Raw genomic sequence first — 5,767 nt, 5'->3', positions numbered from 1 at the left:
AGAATGTTTTAAGTCTTAATGATATTCTGAAAAGATTCGGTAAACTTGAACACAAACTTCAATTTCGTCATTTCCAAATGGGCTATGGCATCAATGGCATGATGAGCCAAAAAAAATTTGAGGGACCAAGCATGGCATACTGAGCAAAATTTTAGGTTTCAAAATCAACAAATTTTGGATTGTGCTTGCATAAATTATTGTTAAGGTTCGCATTCAATTTACACCAAAAAAATGCTTAGAATGTCTAGTTTTTAGGTCGGAATATTACAAATTTTTGAGCTCGCGCTTTGCGCTCGCATTATTTGATTGGTGAGTTATGTATCCTATTTATGAGTCACTAAATGCAGTCCAGAACAGCTTCCTTTTGTGGTCAGTAAAAATTTCAGCTCGTGTTTTGTGCTCGCGTTAATTTGTTTAGTAAGATGCACACCTTTTTCATGATTACAAAAACAGCTCGAAATATTTAAATTTCATTTCTTATTACATCTTATTACAACATCTCGCAAGGATGCCCTTTTAACAGTGATTAGCACCATAATTGACCCAAAATCGAGTTTTACAACTTCAAAATTTATTTTTTTTTTTCAAAACCACTTGCTCGCTATGCTTTCTATAGAGGGAAATTAAAGCCTAAATCAAAATATCTGTCTTATCAATTAGAAATCACTTAAAAAAAGCTTTGCTGAACTGCACCAAAATTCTCATTTTGACTTTGTAAGTGCATTTTTGGCTTTGACCCCCCCCCCCCAAAAAAAAAAAAATACATTCTGCCTCCCCTGTACCAGGTAGAGGAGAAAGACATATGTTGAGAATGGGCATGCGAGGATCAGATCACCTTGGTAATAATAATTATTGCAATGTGTATCGCCTAGAACAATAAAATGTTTTTATGTCTAAATCTACATGATCTATCATGAAATTATTTTTGTTTTAAATGTACAAGGGTCAAAAATTTTGCTCGCTCACACCTTTTATACATTTGGTCCTGTGTCATGTATGCCGCCTAAGCATTGTTGTCTAATTTTTTTTCAATAATTATATTGTTCAATTGAAATGCCTTGGCCTTGAGGTTTTCAGGCCTTGGCCTTGGCCTTGGGTTTCCATGCCTTGGCCTCAGCCTTGGTTATTGAAGCCTTGGCCTTGGGTATTAAAGCCTTGGCCTTAGCCTTGGCCTTGGCCTTTGAGGTTTGAGCCTTGACTACAACACTGCATGTGATACTAGGTCATAAGTGACCCTCCACAACTACAATATGAGTGAAAAGTCACAAAATCATTTTCAGATTATTACATAAGTTCAAAGTACATTCTCTAAGCTTTAAAATGATATCACGAAATACATATTTAAGTGGAACATTGACTAATGATGTGACAAACTGCTGCAAAACGGTAGTCATAGCAAGGAGACTTTCTGAGAAAAATGCAATTGAAGTTTTTGTTCTGCTGTTTTCATCCTTATAGGATGAATCAAATAATGCTGCAGAATCTGTACTCAAAGACATGATTCATTACGTGTTACAAATGACCAAACCCATTTTTAACCCTATACAAGACAAGTTTCTTTTCTCCACTTGCCATTGGTCAATTTTTATTCCACTGCTTCCGAATAAAATTCACATGGCCCCCCCCTAAATTTTTTTGTTGATGACCTTTTTTCTGGGGGGGGGGGCTTGTCAAATTATTTCCTGTGTCCCCCTAAATTATTAGTTAGCCCAAAGTCACTTTCTCAAAGTCGTGGTAGTCCTTTTTATATCTTTTTATTATTTTTTGTGTGTGTTTCTTTTATTTTTGGCTTGTCAGCTTCTCAGTCCATTGGAGCCAGGATAATTCCTCCCATCCCTTTAAAACTAATGATTTTGGAGTGACAAACAGTTTGCAGAATGAGAAAGAAAAAGATATTGTCCTTTCTTGAAAGGCCCTGTTGCATAAGGTTTGAAATCAAACCTTTGTCTTAGATTGCTTGATACTGGGTGGCTGATGCCCATCTAAGGTTTGATTCCGCATGGTTTGATTTCATTTTTTTTATGCAAAAGGGCTAAGGTTATTTTTATAAGCTGAAAAGCAAAGAACAAAATGCAAAAATTGCTGAGAAACGAAAAAGGGAAAGAGCTTCCATGACACCTGCTGAAAAAAATATCTGAAACGAAGAGAATTATACAGACTAAACAGAGACAAGAAAAAGGAAGCTGTTCTACAACACAAAATACAGCAAGAAGAAAAAGAGCAAAGACATTTAGAAAGAGTCTAGGAAGAGCATCAGAAGTTACCAGAAAAAAAGAGGTACAAGAGCATTTGAGAGTGCAGCTCCAGAATGATGGTGAAGACATTCAAAGTCCTGCTGCTCAAAGAAAGTGCCTGCAGCGTGTGAGACAAGCCATGCCTAAACAAGCTGCAGAGTATGTCACTACGGTTCATGGCCTTATAAACAAAGCATCCCCAAGGAAAGTCTCCAGACTAGAAAACATGGATATCAAGACCACGAAGGAGTCGAGGATGGATAAGTCTATGATAGAGGCGATTTCAAATATCTTATCTCAGCCCAAACAGTCATCAGCAAGGAGGTCCTTTGGATGCTTTTTGCACATCCTCAAGAAGTACAACCTTCTTAGGATGGCCTCTAGAAATTTCGGAGTTAGCAGAAAACAATAATTCTAAAAAGTTCAAAGCTGGCAGGAAGCGTGTTGCCCGGGAAGGGAAGACTGTCGTGACCAAATTCTGTTTACCTGATAAGAAACTCATCAGCAAGAAGACGGGCAAGCCTGCTAGAATACTTACCACCTCACTGCAAGATGCATATGATCAGTGCAAGATGCATTTGATCAGTTCAAGAAGAAGCATCCATATGTTAACATCAGTAAGGCAATGTTCTTCAAGCTGCGGCCTAAAAATGTGAAAACAAGAGGACAGGCCCACTACAGAGGATGCCTTTGTGAGTACTGCAAAAATGTGTCATTGAAACTTCAAACGGTAAATGCAGCATTGCATGCTCCAACTTTTAAAGGAATCTACGAAGTCTCTTCAACAACACTGTGTAAAAAACAGCCATCAGATACTTACCACAATCCTGATTGTCTCAAGACGAAGTGTGAAAAATGACTGAAATGAAGAAATACAATTTTTGGATACAGGTATAATCCCAATTGGTATTCTGTTTTTTTGTGTTCATGTTGCACATGAAACATTCTTTGGTAATTGTAACTAAATGATCCTACCATTAAAACCAAGCATCTGATTAATGTAATATCTATTTGTTTCTATCTTATATAAAATACAGCACAAAACAACAAGATTTCATCACAACATAATTAGTCTGAAATTTTAAGATAAATGTCACACTCTGGTACCCATATTAATAGAAATACCCATATATGTATGTTTTAAAATATGAAGAAGTTACTAAGATTTTTTCAATTTTTTAAAACTATGTACGGACACAGCTAGAAAAAGAAAGGATGTTTAGATGAAATATGACCAAAGCGACCAGGTCCAATGTTGAAAGAAAAGGCAACGCTTCAAGCTCACCTTCCCGACCATCAACGTTTGTGCTCAAACGCCATCTGTGTAGGGGAAGTATATGCGTGCATGACGCTCTTGTGCTTAACCCACTTTCTGGCAGATGATTGCCGAAACCATGAAGAACTCGAATGTAAGTACATTCAGCAGACTGTTATGTTTGGGTTTGTTTTTTTTTGTGGGGGTCTTAGTAATCTAAAAGTAGTTAGTGCTAGAAACTGTTCCTAGTGTAAAAGATATTTCAATTTGGCCATGAACATAATATCTTAATACATATTTCTGACTAAGTCAGATTAAATTGATTAATATGAATGGCTTAAACTTTGAAATATCACATGAATTAGAATTTTAATTACTGTCACCTAGATCAGTGCTTTCCATCCTCAAGTAGTAAGTAGTGCTTTTCATAGATTTCTGCTACAAAAGACCATTGAATCTTGTGATTCACTCTCAGGAAAGAAATGGAAAGTGATGCTGTATCTGTGTGATCTTTTTTACAGGCCCAGCTTTCTGCCATGGAAATTGAAATTCCATCTTTTAAAAATGATAGCAGTCAGTATGTGCATCAACAAAGACTCACACAAAATTCAGTTTTGTTTATTTAATTAGACACAATTTATGTTCAACATATTCAGTCTTCTTATGTCCATTTTTGTTTCATGGAATACTGAACATTATCAACCTCCAAAATATCATTCTTGATATATGTCATCGATCCAAGCTACGGTGATAGAGACATATCAAATTTTTTATGTAAGACGTGTGTACTACTTTCCTACAAAATACTGTAGAAAGGACACTCTGTAAAAGAAAGAAGGGGACTTCTCTCCATCAGACCGTAGAGGTAAGCATCTGCCCGAGAATAAGACATCTGTAAAAGATGTCCAACAAATCCGTGAACGAGAGTTTCCCAAGAAAGTACCTTACATCCGATCTGAATATTTCCATAATGTACAGGTTGTACCAAGATAAGTGCAGAAACGAAAGAGGTCCTTGTTCTCCCCACGTGTATCGGCAGGTGTTTTGCTCTACATGTAATTACAACTTCTTCTTCCACCATCCAAAGGGCCAATTCAGTAAGTGCTCATGAATCCTTCTTCAGTATGACAGAGAAGAAAAAAGAGAAAGCTCTGGAAGACTACCAGTTTCACTTGACAAGGTGAGAGCTCGAGCAGAAAAGACAGCTCACAAAGAAAGAAGTAAAACAGATCCATCCTTCAAGAGTTTTACCTTTGACCTTCAGCAGACCTTGCCTACTCCTTGTGCTAATGCCAGCCTTTTCTATTACAAGAGGAAATTTTTCACATATCTGACAATGTATGAACAAGATACTGCAGGTGCTACCTGTTACATTTGGTGAGAACACCAAGATTAGAGAGGTGCCTGTGAAATAGGGACTTGCCTCATGAGAGCATTGTTTGACTTGCCAAGTTGCCACCATCCACTAAATATGTAAGTCTCCTCTCTGACTGTTGCGGTGGTCAGAACCGCAACAGATATGTGTCGGCTTGCCTTAATTATGTTGTAAGAACCAGTCCATTGGACGTCATTGACCAGAAGTTTTAGGGACAGTGATTTTCCGTTTCTAAAAATTGCCTTTTCCGTTTCAGAAAATCTCAAATTCCGTTTCAGCATGTCTGAAAACGGAAATTCCGTTTCCCCATAGACTTTGTGTACAAGATAATTGACAATTCCGTTTACATAGAAAACCAATACGCAACGAGTAGCGATGTCAAAATGCTAGCGCTGCTCAAAATTTGCATCTACCAATGTACTAACATCGCTTTAAAATCCATATTAATCGAAGAGATTCAAGCTCATAAAATATTTAGGGAAACATAATCAACATGAATATATTCTCACCTTTCATATTATTAGCATTATTTTATTGTTAAATGGGATTTTATCGCTGATTTGGGGACTTTTCGGACATCGTTTTGATCAGTCGACGACTTCCGAATATCCGCCATTTTGGATTTGATGAATCACTGTGATCATTATATTATGACCGAACGTAGAGGGCAGCAACACACGGCCGGATTCTGCCTTCTATGCGGACGTAAGTGTAAACTAGTTTGGATACGATCGAGTGATGGAGAGGCTCGAGTGTAGTTACGATGTGTTGATTGTCATGATTGTTGTTGCAAAGTGAGATCGTGTTTTTTCAGTTGATATTCGTATTTTGTTGAGGATTTGGGATTAATTTCTGTTGCTTTTTTGTGCATTTTGAGAAAAAACATGTTTTCCGTTTGAAAAG

This window comes from Lytechinus variegatus, chromosome 1 (genome assembly GCF_018143015.1).
Source record: "Lytechinus variegatus isolate NC3 chromosome 1, Lvar_3.0, whole genome shotgun sequence".
In the NCBI taxonomy this organism is placed as follows: domain Eukaryota; kingdom Metazoa; phylum Echinodermata; class Echinoidea; order Temnopleuroida; family Toxopneustidae; genus Lytechinus; species Lytechinus variegatus.
This window is presented reverse-complemented; position numbering follows the sequence as displayed.